Source organism: Balaenoptera physalus (genome assembly GCF_965194825.1).
Source record: "Balaenoptera physalus genome assembly, chromosome: 3".
Classification (NCBI taxonomy): Eukaryota; Metazoa; Chordata; class Mammalia; order Artiodactyla; family Balaenopteridae; genus Balaenoptera; species Balaenoptera physalus.
Window position 1 is genome coordinate 21940987 of NC_138890.1, and position 16844 is coordinate 21957830.

At 38.8% G+C, this 16844-nt stretch overlaps 1 protein-coding gene across 6 annotated transcripts in view; it reads left to right on the forward strand.

Annotated features, from left to right (window-relative positions):
• The window catches only part of LOC309658223 (uncharacterized protein), a 184892-nt gene that overhangs the window by 156682 nt on the left and 11366 nt on the right, over positions 1–16844 (forward strand). For 2 of the 6 annotated variants that reach the window (XR_014262060.1, XM_082456627.1), the window contains one exon: positions 2905–4262. The exons of 3 other annotated variants lie outside the window; for them this stretch is intronic. The gene's annotated coding sequence lies outside the window, so the exon portion shown is untranslated. One more of the 6 variants, XM_082456628.1, reaches the window with a different exon arrangement.

The following is a 16844-nucleotide window of genomic DNA, read 5'->3' on the forward strand; positions in this document are numbered from 1 at the left end:
GACGTTCTTATGAGATTCCATAAGAGAAGAGAAGCCAAATGAGGACAGGAGAGAAGGCTTTTGAATCAGTTCAGAGGAGAAGTCACAGAGGAACTAGTCTTTGACCTGAACTTGAGATTAAGGTTAAGATGAATTAATCTTAATTAATTAAGATTGCAACACAGGGATATTACAGATGAAGGTAATCACATAAACTTACTATACTGAAACTTGCAGAGGTTATGAGTGTTGTTCAAGATCCCAAAGCAAGTGCATTGTGGAATCAGAATTTTAAGTGAGGCCTAATGAACTGAAAAAAACACAAAAACAAGCCCTTCCTGTGATAACCACGTTGCCTTTGAAGTCGTTTTTTTTGGTGGGTTGGTAGAAACTGGTTCCAGTGTTTTGCACAACTGTACACTGTTTCTTGCAGGAATGACTAGTTCTGTCCCCCCGCGGCCCCCCACCCCCGAGTTGATCCTCAAAGTTTCCTTTAGAATGGACTTGCTAAAACGCAGACATGCAAGTATTCATGACGCCTGTGTCCAATCATTTCTCCTGCCATTGCCTACTTCACTTCTGGATTATGTGAACAATTCACTGTCTTCATTTATGCTTTTCCCTCCTCCGAGAATTCCTTTCTCCCTATGGGGCACCTGGGAAACCCACTTCATTTTTCAAAACTCAATTTACATATTATGTCTTTTGTGCACTCTTCTTTTTAGTGTTGTGATCACACGCTCCTTTTTGCTACCCTTGCACTTCTGCACGCCTGACTGTTGCACTCGCTACACTGTATTGTGATTGTATTTTTTACATATCTCTGTGTTCTCCTGGGCGACATTCCTTGGGGCCAGGGACTACCTTTTTTCATCTATTGATGCTGCCTTAGCATGTTACTTGTTGTGAAGTAGTTAGTTATAAAAATGAGATTTGATTAAATTGAAAATTGTTATGTACATATTACTTATTATCACTTTACAGATATAACAGGAAAAAATATTAATGTTGGTGCTCAAAGTTCACTTCTAGTAAATGGTGGTGGTACTTGACTTTACTTATATTATTTTCCCCACTATTTTATATCTTTCTACCTGATATCTCTTCTCTATTTCCATCTATGTTTCTTTATTACTAAACCAAGAAAAACAGGGATAAGAGTATGGCTAGGCCATACTTGGCTGGAATAGTAAAGAAATTGTGTGGGGTTTTGGTGAGAAAATCCTGAAGCATACAGGTCTGCATCTTCCCTTTGAGGCATGTGGAGGGGTCTGCTTCTAAAGAGTTTTATTAGCAACTAATCAAGATGCTTTTGTACAAGGCTCCTGATTAGCTGTTGGTATACTGAGAGTGAATCAGAGTTAGCGTAGTTTCTGATTTCTTTTACATTGTCAATGTGGATGATCATTTTTTACTGCTGGGGGTGTGGTGGTGGGGAGTGAGGGAATGTTCCTTTCCTGCTCCTGGTGTTTCAGTCCCGTCAAGAGAGCTCTTAGGGTCATTTCAGCCCTGCTTCTTTACTGACTCTGCCCCAGGGTGATCAAGTGACTTATATAGAAAGCTTGAAAAGAATTAAGTGAGCATGCTTGCCTTGACTAATTCTGTTCTCTCCCTTGAGAGTGTGAGTGAGTGTCTACTGTTTCTCTCATTCTGTGTATTACGAGTTAGTAAATCTGCCCAATTCTGGGGTTCCGTTATGTGATCATTGAGTTCAAACTGGATTCTCAAGCTAGAGTTATCCACAGTAACAGGAATATTCGGCCCTCCATCTCTTCTCTTTTCTCTTATTTCCTAATTTATTCCAAACCAAATGGAATTAAGGCATTGTACTTGCTGGAAGGTAATGAAAAGACCCTAACATTTGGTGCATTACCTGGGAACACTGAGAAATAAAAAGAAAGGAGCAGACATTTTGGAGAGGAAAATGTCCATGTGGAAAATATTTTGGTACTGCCAAGGAAGGTAGTCTAGTGTCTTGGTCTTTAATGTATGGTGGGAAGTTGAGACCTTTGACTGTTTGAAAATATTTAGGTTTGTGCAGTAAACTGCTGAAGCCTAGAAAAGGTTTAATGCATGCTGTATAAGTGTCCTCCGTGCTTGCTGGGAGACTAATAAACTTGGAGGCTTAACACAATAGAAATTTACTATCTCACAGTTGTAGAGGCCGGAAGTGTGACATCAAGGTGTCAGCAAGGCTGCTCTCCCTACAGATGCTCTAGGGGAGATTCTATCCCTGCCTCTTTCAGCTTCTGGTGGTTGCCAGCTTCCTTGGCTTGAGGCCACATCACTCAGTTTTTGTCTCTGTCGTCACATCACCCCCTTTCTGTGTCTGTATCTTCTCTTTTGTCTGTCTCAAATGTCCCTCTGCCCTTCTTGTATAATAAGGATAATTGTCATTCTATTTAGGACCCATCCAGATAATATAGGATGGAAATCCCATCTCAAGATCCTTAATGACATTTGCAAAACCTTTTTTTTCAAACGAGGTAACAGTCAAGGATTAGGACATGGGTATATCCTTTTGGGGGCCACCATCCAACCCACTATACCAGCCGTAAGATACTTTGATTTTGGCTGATGGCTGCAGCTTATGGCGTGGGAGAGTGGCTGTTTCTTTAGAGCCACTTAAGTAAAAGTCTGACATAAAGGAAAGGGGCGTTAGGGAGTGGCAGGTGACTGAGCAATACCTGGAGCGGAATGAATAAGGCACCTGGAGGGTCTTTAGTTTACAGAGACCTTTACCTGGCACTTGACTTGAGAGTGTGCAGGAGTTTACAGGGCAGGAAAGTCTCAGGCAGCCGTCCACCTTGCCTTACTCTTCAGGTACAGTTTTTCCCAAGCAGGCTTGACCGAGACAAAGACTCAATTGTAAGGAAAACCTGTTTTGTAGAACTTGTCGGCATTGACACATATGGTCTACCGTAGGCTCAAGTGACTCCCTTTACATGTGGACCCAAGCTGACACTGGATTTGTCAATTATGTTGGAGAAAGAAATGTTCTCTTAAAGCCCTTTGGTCTACGCAGTTCCATAGCAGGAGGCAGTGAAAATGGCCATGGCGGCATAGGACTGTCAAATCTATGCATCAGAACTGGAGGTGTAATGTCACTCGACAGAAGCCATAATCAGTTCAGTACTGCAGTGTGAACCACAAGGTCATCAAGGAGGAAGGATAACTCAAGAGTCCACGTGTGACAGATGCTCAGGGCTGTGCACTGCACATGGCAAATTCATAGTGACAAATCAACGTCAGGCTAAAAGATTCCTCCTGGTTCTAAGTTGGCAGGTCAGAAATTTCAAATAAATGGCATAGACTAATGGACATCCTAGTGAGGCTAAAACGAAAGAGACTTTATCTTTCTCTCAAATGCCATTGAGTTTCTGCTATGTTCTTTGGTCGAATTCTGTACTGGATTCTGGGAACAAAAATGTGCCTAGTTTCACTCTTCTAGGAGTAGGGGATTGGCTTGCTTTTGAGATTGTTTTTAAATTTTGGGGATAGTGCTGTAAAATCAAATTGTATCTTAGGAACTCTTTAGACTCTTTAAAAGCATGGTTCATGAGAGACTTGATAAACTGATAAAACAGCCAAGGCCCTAAGAGACCCACACCCGTGTCAGTGACAGAAGTCCAAGCTACAGATACTGAAGGAGCCCTCAGTCCCATTCAGGCAGTTAAAGCCCTGTCACTGAGAATGAACCAAATGTACATTTGGGAGGATTGTTTATGGACATTTAGGACTTTGGATTTTTAACCCACAGTAACAAGGACACTTGATTTCAAAATTGGGCTTTAATACTTTGGGACCTTAATTCATAAGAGCGTTTAATGTGTGCCCTTTTAATTTCTCTGTGAAGAATTTGATACTGGCAAAGGTGTACTTTCAAATTTGCAACATTTCTATGATTTCTGAATTGTATTACTGGATGCTTTTATGTATTTAACCTTAGTGTGTCATTTAACCTCATCAACTTTCTGTGGTTAGCTGTGCTGTGGATGGCTGGTAGAACAAAAAGTTGCTTCTGATCATTGGATATGAGTAGCCCTGGAGTTAATTTAAATTAATGCAATTTCTCACCCATATCAGAGACTTCTGGGATGAAACTCTAAGTCGTCCACCAGCAGTTCCCGGAGGCCACTCAAATGAGTAGCCCCATAAAAGTGTGAGCAGGACTGTCCTGATAAAGGTCTATTCTTTTTCCTGAAGGGAGAGCGATATTCCCTTAATTACAGGCTTAAAGGCATAGTTGAGTGGGTTAAGAGATTGAAAAAACCAGGGAAGCATTAGTGACAATTGCCCTTCTCGTTCCTAATGGTACCTCCATGTGAAGGGAATTTGTTTAGTATAACTTTTAACGTCCCTGCTCTTCTATTCACTGACACTGGCTGGGTGAGGTGACCTACTTGACTGGCAAAGTTAGGAAGAATAACTGGCCATGCTTTGCTAAGCTCTTCTTTCCTTCATCTTGGGAGTGAGTCTGGTGATAGAGAGACAAAAGTTCTCTGCTCCACTGTGGACACACCCCTTTCACATGGGTTTGCCTGGAACCAACTTGCTGCAACAAAGTGTGTAAGTCTGGATAATTCTAGAATTCAGTTGACAGACTCACTTGGCTGTCTCATGAAGCCCCTTTTTCCAACATGGGCTCTAACAGTAAAAAGTGACATAATGTGTGGGCTCCAGTGCAAAATGAAACTACAGTGCCTCTTGTTCAAACTGCAAAGAAAAAGTGTTGTTGAAAGTATTTGCACTGGGGTGCATAGTGTCCTCCCCAAATTCATGTTCACCTGGAACCTGTGAATGTGCCCAAGTAAATTCTTTTTTCAGCTAGAATCGAGATAAGATGACATCATACTAGATTAGGGTGAGCCCTAAAAGGGTTCTATGGGTTGTTCTCTGTTCTCTTTTTCATCTTTTTCAGCAGAAGTGTTTGGCTAATATTGGGAAGTAACACGAGTAAGAAAGGATATGATAAGATTCCTTGGACATTCTTGTTTCTTAAAAAACAACTGCTTTCTTTCTGTGTTAGAAGTAAGTTCAGATTCAGATGGAAAGCATGGCCTCCCGGAGCTGTTAACACCTTCACTTAGTCTTGGATGTGACCAGTAGCACAAAATTCTGGTGGAACTCAGTAAGACTCCAAATGGGTACCAAATAAGCATGTCATGGAAAGCACACCATAAGCAGGGTGAAAACTAGATGTGAATGGGGCAGCAGGAATGGTGGCAGACACACATATTGCACATGTCTCCTCTGCTCATGCGTATATTTTATTGTCCCATAAATTTTACTTACAAAACGTAAGTTCAAAGATAAAATCATTAAGAATTTCAAGACAGCAATAGCAGAGCATGAAAGCAAGCAAGCGTGGGGCCCTTCTGAGCATGGTTCATGCGGGACTTGATCAACTGGTAAAAGAGTCAAGGCTCTGAGATGCCCACACCATGTCAGTGACAGAAGTCCAAGCTAGAGATATTGAAGGAGCCCTCAATGCCACTCAGGCACTGAAAGCCCTGTCAGTGAGAATGAACCAAAATGTAAATTTAGGAGGATAATTTATGGACATTTAGGACTTTGAATTTTTAACCCACAATAACAAGAAAACTTCATTTCAAAAGAAAGTGTGAGGTCTTCAAGTTTGCTTTGGTTATTGAGGGTCCTTTGTGGTTCCATATCAATTTTGGAGTCGTTTCTTCTATTTCTGCAAAAATAGGGGATTTTGATAGGCATTGCATTAAATCTGTACATAGCTTTGTGTAATATGGACATTTTAACAATAGTTCATGAACATGAGATGTCTTTCCATTTATCTATGTCTTCCTTAATTTCTTTCAGTAACACTGTAGGTTTCAGTGTACAAGTCTTTCATGTCTTTGGTTAAGCTTGTTCCTAAGTATTTTATTCTTTTTGATGCTATTGTAAATGGAATTGTTCTCCTAATTTCTTTTTCGGATTGTTCATTGCTAATGTGCAGAAATGCAAGTGATGCGTATATGTTGATTTCATATTCTGCAAACATTGAGCTTGATATTCAGGTTTATTGGACACCACATTAAAGAGTTTAACAGAATAAGAGTAGGCTGGTCTTTCCTAAAGCAGAGTTTATCCAAGGGTGACCTTGTAGCCAGCTGCATCAGGCTCATCCCCGTTGAGTCATTGAGTGCCCTCAACCCCCCTAAACTGTAAACTCCTTATAGACAAGAATTATGTTTTATAGCTCTTGTTCCCCTTCCCTCTACCTAAACATGCCTCGAATAGAAGGTGCCTCTACGAACAGGTGTTGCTTTATTTTAAACTACATTAAGTACATGTATATGTTCATTCCCCTGTGGGAAAGGAGGCTACATTCCACGGGATTCAAATATCAAGCCTTTAAACTTCCTTGAGCCCATAGATATATAAATAGTTGCATAACTATCCTCCCTCTATACAACTCTAAGATGATCATATCAAAGTATGGTCATTAATTGTTTTTCATTGCAAACAGACAATAAGCAAAGTGAAAGGAACTTCTTGCACCAAAGTAAAGGCCAAAGTTCAAAAAGTCAAATGAATATGGGATTTGTTACTATTCTAAATAGTAAAGAACACTGACAAGAAATATCACAGTGCCGGTTGCTATTATCATCTTTTCATTTTCCATTCCAGTTGTTTATATTATCTTCACGGGATTTCACTGAAGTTATCAAGGTTTTTTAATAGTCAAATTAAAAAACGAAATCCCTTGAAATGCCAATACAAAGAAAAATGAGTCAGAACATGAAAAAATGTTTTAGACAAGTTGACAACATATATTCTTTGCTCATTTCTCTTTTCGAGACAAGTTCCATCTTATTCACACCCACATGTACAATACACTGAATAAAATACAACCCCATCACTCGATGGTGATAAAAAAAGGAAAGACAAGCTGGTTCCAGAAAATTCCTCTATTTATTCCTAGTATCTTGTTGCATCTGACAAAAAAGAGCATTTTGAAATATTCTCTAAAGTTTTGTATTTTATTTTATAATAATTTGCTTATTTATCTCAATGTAAATATTAAAAACGCATGAGAAATATTTTAACATTTGGCAGTTGACTATTCCTATCTATTTCCTTAATGTTTCCTTTGCCTCGTATGATGATCTTTTGGGATAGACAGCACATACCACTCTCATACTCCCCAGACTCTACAGCCCCATACACATGCAAAATAGCTCATGGGGATGTGTTAACATACACTTGGTTGAGGCAGGAAGGCTGTAGAATACATCGTTTTTACACCTCAACGTTTTAAGTGTTTTTGGAAAGTAACCCTAGTTTGAGTGCAAGATCCATCGATTTATCAAACGCATTTCAGGTATACCTAGGTATGTCCAGTCAAGTGGTAAGGCTATATTACTGGGAGACTATTTACATGAGCAAGTGAAAAGACATCAGTGAAAGAATATATTATAACCAAGAGTCAGATATAATACATCAGTCAAATAGAATGTAGATCCCAGAAACATATCCACACATATAAGGACAATTGATTTTTCAACAGAGCTGCAAAGCCAACTTTGAGGAGAAAGGATAGTCTTCTTGACAAATGGTGCTGGAAGCATATAGCACACGGATATTGTGCCTAGATAGCCATATGCAAAAGTATGACCTTTGAACCCTACTTCACACCATATAAAGAATTAGCTAAATGTAGATCAAAACATAAATCTCTAAAACTTGGACAAAATCTTTTTGACCTTGGGTTAAGCAAAGATTTCCTAGAGATGACACCAAAAACAAGATCCATAAATGAAAAAAAGTGATAAATTGGGTTTCATCTTTGGAAGCCATTATTAATAAAAGAAAAGCCACAGGTTGGAAGAAAATATTTACAAATTATATACCTGAAAAGACTTGTGTCTCTAACACGTATAGAACTCTCAAAACTCAGTAATCAGAAAAATTTTTTTAAATTAACAATATGGGTAAAAATATTTAAAAAGAGATCCTGCCGGGCCTCCCTGGTGGCGCAGTGGTTGGGAGTCTGCCTGCGGATGCGGGGGACACGGGTTCGAGCCCTGGTCTGGGAAGATCCCACATGCCGCGGAGCGACCGGGCCCGTGAGCCACAACTGCTGAGCCTGCGCGTCTGGAGCCTGTGCTCCGCAACAGGAGAGGCCGCGATACTGAGAGGCCCGCGCACCGCGATGAAGAGTGGCCCCCGCTTGCCGCAACTAGAGAAAGCCCTAGCACAGAAACGAAGACCCAACATAGCAACCAATCAATCAATTAAATAAATAAATCTTTAAAAAAAAAAAAAAAAAGAGATCCTGCCAAGGAGGTGTACGGATGCAAATAAGTACATGAAGTTGCTCAATGTAATGAATTATTATCTAAATGAAAATGAAAGCCCCAGGAGATGACACTACACACCTATTGAATGGCTAAAATTAGAAGAGTCCAAGCACACCAAGTACTGGTGAGGCAGTGTAGGAACTGGAAGTCTTTTGCACTGCTAGTGGAAAGGAAAATGGTACAGTCACTTCAGTCAACAGTTTGGCTGTTTCTTTATAAGTTGAACATACACCTACCATATGATCCAGCCTTTCTGCACCTAGATATTTATGCAAGAAAATGAAAGCATATGTTCATACAAAGACTTGTACGTGGATCATCGTAGCATGTTTATTTTTAATAGACAGAACTGTAACGACCTCGAGCACCCATCGACAGGCGAGTGAATAAACGTACTGTGCTATACTCATCCAGTGAGACACTACTCAGCAAGACAAAGTGATCAGCTATTGATGCCCACAAAAATATGAGTGACTCTCAAAATAGTTACACTGAGTGAAAGAAGCCAGATGAAAGAGTCCTCACTGTGTGAATCCATTTATATAAATTTCTAGAAAACTGCAAACACATCTCTAACGACAGAAAGCATATCAGTGGTCACTTGGGGATGTGGAGGGGTGGAATGTGGGGAAAAAAAGGGGCTTTATGAATGAGGCATAAAAACACTTGCAAGTGATGGATATGTTCCTTTTCTTGATTGTGTTGGCAGTTCCATGGGTATATGCATATTTCAGAACTTAAATTGTGTTCTTTAAGTATGTGCAGTGTACTGTGTGTCCGTTCTATTTAACAGTGCCATTACAAAAAGGCTAAGAACAGACGCTTGTCTCAACAAATAAATGTAACAAAGAACAGAAAAGTCAAGTACAGTATGATCTCTGTCAGTTGAATTTTCCTATAGTTGAATTCCCTCAAAAAATATATCCCAGTTCTTAAAAGAGATGGGACTCTTAATAAAAGGTAAAAAAACCGGGAAAAGCCATCAGCAGGGTGAGCTCCAGCTACTTTTCAATTGTGAGACACTAGGTGCACGGTGCAGACGTGCTAGGATGTTTGTTCTTCCTGCCCAATATTTTAGAGAGGATATTAAACACCCCCGTTAAATGCCTGCAAGTGATGGCCAGAGTGGAGTTTGGAGAGTGATGGCTGTGATCTTTAATATGGTTGTGCCTTTGTAAAGAGTCTCACTCAGAATTGCCAGGGTAATTTTGGAGTCAACTTTTTTTTGTTTTTCGGTTGATATATATGTCTAACTCACCTCAAGAATATATCCACGTAGACTTGAAGTTAGGGACCAGCTGGTGTAAATTTGTGTGGTTATCTCCTGACCTAACCTTTTAGCTTCTCTTTGTTCCTTGATTGTAGTTAAGCTTCATCTTGCCTCAGGGCCTTTGTATTTGCTGTTTTGGAAATATTATTTCCAGAAAAATTGTCCATAAATGATTCCTTTCTATTCTTTGGCACTCATCTCTTAAAGATATTTTTTCCTTGATTGTCCTACTAGCCTAACTCAGTCCCAATTTATCAGATTACCTTACTTCTTTCACAGAATAATAATCAAGACAAATATTATCTTTGGTGTCTCTTTGTATTTAAATGAACTTCTTCCCAAGGAACTCAAGCCCCACAGTGACAGAGGTTGTTACCTTTCTTATCCCTTATTCTGTGTCTTCGAACTGTGTCTGGCATGTAGTAATCACTCGAGGCCTGTTGACTGTGTAAAGAATATGTGAGTAGATGAACAGATTTGGAGTTATTTGAGGTCGCTCTTAATGATGGCTGGTGTTGGTGATTAAATTAAAACTGTAGGTTTTAGAGTTGGAAGTGATCTTGCTGAGTCTCACAGCTATGGCAAAACTCTCCCTACTGTAGCATCCCTGACAGATGATCAAGTCTGAGCTTGAATAACTGTATATGAAAGACCCTAGCCAGGGCAACCTCCTAGCTTTCTTCTAAGCAGGACACAACCTTCCATGGGAGTTTGCTCCCTATTATTCAGCTGTATAGGAGAAAACGGTTTGATTTACCCAGAATCATCTTCTCTCAGTCTCCTTGTTCTAGTTCCTAGAGAATAGACAGGACAGAGTTTCCTCTAAATTACATCCTTTGGGTTTGCATCCCTGCTTGTAACAAAATAAGCACCGTGCTATGGCAAAATTCCCCTTGATTGTCTGCCACTTGTTGCTACATTGCTTGTTAGTGTTTAGAAATAATTTGTGTTAATGTTCCACATTATAATTGATGGAGTACAGAAATAAAAGAGATCTCGGGGTTATGTCAGAAGCAATCAGACAGATATTTTAACTTACCCTTTTAATGCATTTAATGCTGACACTGTGAGGAATTGAGCGATATAGTCACCGTGTTATTGCCATTGCTGAAAAAATGTATTTATGGTGAAATTTATGGTAATTTTGAAAACATTAGCTGATGGGGGAATTGTCAGCTACATCTTAGAGCTCTGAGCATTTCTCAAAAAGTTGTGATACGAAACACCTCTGCCTTTTCTTGTATTTCTGTTATGTTCAGCTACTTCACAAAAAGCATTCTTCATATTCCTGAAATAATGATGGGCTTAGTTGAGATTCTTTTGGGTCCTAAGGGAACAATATGTGTGCATAATAGTGTCGAGTTACACAGAGCCTGGATGTTTGGCTCCAGACTGAAAGCCCCATGGAGTCGTTTTTTCACATCTGTTCACCAACGTGTATGAATGGGAGAAAACCAAAGTTCTGGTTTGTTCGATCAAGGGGAGCCACACTCCTTTTACTTTTGCTGTGACAAACAAGTAAAAAGGTGTAAAATATCTGAAAAGAGCCTTTTCGTGTTTGGTAGAACGCTTAAGTGGGATGTAGAGAATATACAACAAAAAGAAAAGCGTGAGTACTGCTGGCAAACTTTTTCAAGGACAGCTAACAAAATAATAATAGTAGTAACAAAAATAGTAAGATTGATTTTAAAAGCCTTAAGAGTGGCATGGATTCCTAAGCACTCTACCTGTATTAACTCTACGCCACAGCTCTGTAAAATGGGTGAGGTTATTAAGCCCTTGTTTTTCAAAGAGGAAGCGAAACACAAAGAAGTAACACTCCTGAAGTCCCACCACTAATAAGTGGTGGAGCTGGGGAAAAAAGATCCAGGCAAATTAATTTCAGAGTTAGTGCTCTTAACCAGTAGGTTATGTCCCACAGGTAATATTTGCACATTTTGAAATCACTTTACAAATACTATTTTTACCCCTAAAGTACACGGGGAATACCCAGGGAAATTGGCATTATAATTATTTTTATCTCTTTGCCAATAATCTGTTAACTTTTGGCAGTTCAGTATCCTTCCCCAACTTCGTAAAAATTCAACCTACAATCCAAAACAATAAGGGCTAGTGAAAATAAATGTCTTGTAAATCCAGTTCAAGAGAGCAACTAAAAATTAAGGCCCCCAAGGATGTAAAATAGAAAGCAAAAGAAGAGACAAGAAGCCCAAACCTTATGATTAAGCTCCACGTTGTTAGGTAAAGGGGCATTTAATTAATGCTTCTTTAATACCTTGTGCACAGAGGCATGGCTCTACAGAAGCCAAGGAGTCTCCCTTTCATCACTGATTCATGGTATGCTTCTGGCAGGGTCACTTCCTTCTTTGAGCCTCAAAGCTTTTCATAAAGACAGTGAGGGAATTGGAACAAGGTTAGTTCTCACAAGCCAGCTCTCATGTTCTCTCATGTTACCTGTGAGTCTAGGTAAGTGCCGAATGTCTTTAACATGACAGATCATATTTTTTCTTAACCATTTCTCTTCTCCTGATTTTTACATAATTTCTAATACATAGTAGAATAGTAGGAAAGAAAAAATACCACACTGAAAAGTAACTGATACACTAACTTTCCATTCTCATTTCACTGCCAATTCAACCAAAAGCCTTCTGTAGAATTCTGATGCAGACCATGAAAACACACTGTAAGTGTTCCAAAGTCTTTTCCATATTTGGTAGTCCTGTGATTTCCATTGGCAGAACTATCTTGGACTGTCATCTGAAAATCTATCATAAAGAAATTAAGTAATAGGAATTCATATCAATGATATTGGAGAAAGAAATCCTTGAACTTATCTTACTGTGTGAACCTTCATCCATGTGCAAAATCAACAAGAAAGGTTAAACTTTAAAGGCAACATGTTCCCATGAATAGAAGGGAGAACATAACACAAATAATATACAATGCTAACATTATGTACATACACATATATACAAGTGGTCTTGAAATATATTCCCAGATATTAATTGGATTAAAGTTTGGGGCAATAAAGCATTTTTTCTCATAGAGAACATTATTCGTTAAGGCACATACAGGCACACATATCTGCCCTGCTGGCCTCTCACAGTTTCAGTTGATTCCATTCATGTCCCCAGTTCATTTCCCCATATATTTATTCTCGGATTAGTGATTTTTGAACAGGTGTTCATCTCTTTAGAAATACCTGTGCCATGACCGCAGAGTGCTCAGATTTCTTTTTGGCATTTGGTGCCATATGATGGGGAAAGTGACGAGTTGTATGACAGGAGAGGTACAAGGTGCACCTTAGAGTAAGTAAGACTTTATGCATAGTTCTTAATCCCAAAAGGAAAAGAGAAGGATAGCAGTGAAAGTCATTGGAATAAAGGACCTCTCAGATGAATCAGCATTAGGATAATTCATTGGTTACCGACTGTCCAGTCGGTTTAGGTTATAAAGTATTCCTGAGTGACTGCATCACTTTATGAAAGGATCTACCTAACTATAGCTTTCTTTTGCTGGAGTTAGTTTATATGGCAATAATATGCATAGAGAATGGCAATTGTGAATTCCTGTCTTCCCCAAATAGAAGACACTCGTTAAGGTACAAGTTTCCCCAAGACTGCAAATGATTTATCCGTACTATACTGACTGAGACTGTGTCTTACCATTCTTGTTTGTTAAAGGAGATAACAAGGCTAACTTTGAGTAGAGTAATAGCAGGATACTTAGAAAATACTTTCAGGTTAAGTTTTGTATACAAAGTTCAGTGTTTACCCACCAAAAGGAAATCAGCTCATTTAGTATTGCAGGAAATGCCTTCATACTTTTTCATTGCCACTAAAGGAATTTAAAACACCTGTTGGATATAGTCCCTCCTAGAATGCCATTTGTACACTTATTCCTAATTGGACCTGTTATTTTAAATGCAAACTCATACTAGAAGGCTCAGAATTGATACTCAGTATTTTTAGTGATCACATGGTTTAGGGTTCTCAGATTTGGGCTCAGACTTGCATTTCAAGCTTTGCAATCTGGGCTTGTTAAATGATTTCCTTGCAACCAGGAAAAATTGTTTATCTGAATCTAAAGTCCAATTAAAGAAATGTGATAGTGGTGATAGTGGTTGATGAAGCAGACTAGCATAGCAGCTCGGGCAATTATGGACAAGTTACATTTACCCTCTCTGTGCCTCAGTGTCTTCCTCTGAAACTGAGTTTCTTCATCAATGGTGATAAATACTGGTACCAATCTGACAGTTATTGTGAGACATGAAGGAGTTCACAAATTTCCTAAAGGCTTAATGTTTGGCTTGTCATTACTAAATGCTGATAATTATTAGTAAAACAATATCCCTCTATTATTTATTATATCAAAATAATAATGATAAGGGCCTGTTATTTTAGTAGTTCTATTTTTTGGTCATATAGTTTAGACTAACTCATATTGTTTAAATGTGAAACCAAGAAGAAAAACAGTTTTGTTTTGTTTTTTTAACCTGGTCAGGGAACCCAAATCACCTAATTCAGAAATGTTTCTAACTTGGCGTCTGCTTTGAATCTGTCACAGCCAGAGAAAGTTTATTGTCTCAGAAAGTGACAGCCTTGTATTTGTGTAGCATAAAAAAGAAGATACATGCTAGATAAGATATAGACCCCTTATCATAGTCATGCCACATAGAGTGCAAAACTATTCCTGCTGGGTTCAAACATTGTGATCCAGAGCCTGCCATTGCCTATTATCAGGAGCAGGAAAGCGTAAGAACCGTATGTGTTTGCCCTTAAGTTGGTCTACAACACAGATACTGTCAATCAGCCTCTGATAGTACCCTCCCCGTGGACAACCTTCTGTGCTCTTTTGAGCATGCTTAGATGGAGTCTACCATCAGTGTGGTGGGAATTCACTTGGCTTCAAGTGTGTCCACATTGAAGGGTGAAATTAACAAATACTAACCAAATTTGTGGCTGTCCAAACTAGGAAAATAGTTAAAGAATCAGGACATGAAGAATCAGGCAAATACTCATTTGGCGTCAACCCAATAAAAAAGCTTCTTGGTGAGAAAAAAGTTGCCAAAGATGAAAGCCCAGAAGAGTGCTACTTTAGCCTAACCACAGTGTCAAAGCAAATAACACACATACACACAAACGCAAAAGGAAGCCCTCTTTACACTAATGCCCCAAAGTCCTTTATGGGTCTTCAAATTGAGCAGATTAGGTAGGTTGATGGTTGTCCTTTACGGACTCTGTCCACCTAACAAGACTGCTTAGTAACAGAATATCTCTGTTTTGTCATTTAATAGACATCCCAAACTTAATATACCTTGCAATCAAATACACACATAGTCACTCATGCTTTTCCTGTAGACTTTCCAAAACAGAAAAGGGCAGCTCCATTCTTCCTGGTGCTCAGTTACAAAATGTGATTCATCTTTGACTTTTTCCTTTCTCTCTCCTTTCACATCCAATACAGAAGCAAAATATGTCGGCCCTATCTTTGAGATAGAACCAGAATTTGACCGTTTCTCGATTTTTCCACTATTACCACTCAGGATTAAGATTTCGTTGTCTGTCATCTTAATTATTATCCCTCTGAAATGTGTCCTTAACACAGTGGCCAGAGAACCCTTTGAGAATCTAAGTCAGAAGAATTATGTGACTTCAGTGTCTTCCCCTTCATCATAGTTGAAGCTGAAGTTCTTAAAATGCTGGAAAGTTGCTACATGATTACCCTCCACATTATATATTTGATCTCATCTCCTCTACCTCTACTCCTTGCTCACTCTTTTCCAAACACCTTATACTCTTTAGTCCTTGATGTTCAACAAGTATAGTAGGCAGACATTTTCACTTGCTGTTCCCTTTACCTGAATTGCTGTTCTCTTTACTATCTACAGTACTCATCCACTCACTTTTTTAGGTCTTTTCTCAAATATCACCATCTCCATTATGAGGCCTTGCTTGGATTCCCTGTAATAACCTGCAGCCCCACTAATACACACTACCTCCTTAGAAGCCTCCCTTCTGCTGTAGAATCTGTTGAATGAATGAATGGAGTGAGCTATGTCTAATTTCCAAAAAAATAAACATCAGCCGTAAACACTTGTTGAGAGACGGGTTCAGGGTATAAAGAATAAAAGAAGTGTAAATTCGGGCCTTACCATTCACCATCCATTCCCTCAGGGTTCTGCTATGGTGTATCTTTGAATAAAAAGCACAGTTTGATAAGACTAATTAATAGCTTAAATTCGTTAGACTCCCAAACCTTTTAGAGTAGAAATGTGATAAAAATTGTGTCAGAGATTCTCAACAAAATGTTAGCAAATTGAAGGCAAAAAAGTATAAAAACAATTACATACCATGACCAAACGGGATTTGTGTCAGGTATGTAAGGCTGGTTCAACACTTGAAAATTAATTAATATCCATCCAAGACAAAAAAGGAAAAAAAAAAACCATATAAATACATGCAGAAGAAGCATTTGACAAAATCCAGCATGCAGTCATGAGAAAAACTCTCAGTAAACTAGGAATAGAGAGGGACTTTCTTAACGTGATAAATACGATCTACAAAAAACCAATAGCTAACATCATACTTACTGGAGAGAAACTCAGTGCTTTCCCACTAAGATTAAGCACAAGGCAAGGATGTCCTCCTTTATTATAACTTTTCAATATTGTGCTGCAAGTCCTTGCTAATGCAATAAGGCAAGAAAAGGAAATAAAAGTGTACAGATTGAGAAGGAAGACATAAAGCTGTCTTTGTTCACAGATGACATGATCATCTATGTAGAAAATCTTAAAGAGTTGACCCAAAACTCCTGTAGCTAATAAGTGATTATAGCAAGGTTGCAGGATCCAAGGTTAATGTACAAAAGGCAATTACTTTCCTATATACCAATAATGAACAAGTGGAATAGGTTAAAAGAAAAAACCCACACTATTTACATTAGCACTGCCAAAAATGTAATACTTCAGTATAAATCTAATAAAATAAGTACAACCTCTATAGGAGGAAAACTACAAAACCATGATGAATGAAGTCAAAGAATAACTAAATAAATGGAGAGATACTGCATGTTCATGAATAGGAAGACTCGGTATTATCAAAATGTCAGTTCTTTCTGACTTAATGTATAGAAACTCAGTGCGATCCCAATCAAAATCCCAGCAAGTTATTTTATGGATATTGGCAAACTGATTCTAAAGTCCATATGAAGAGGCAAGAGACCCAGAATAGCTGTCACCTCACTGAAGAAGGACAAAGTTGAAGGAATGACAC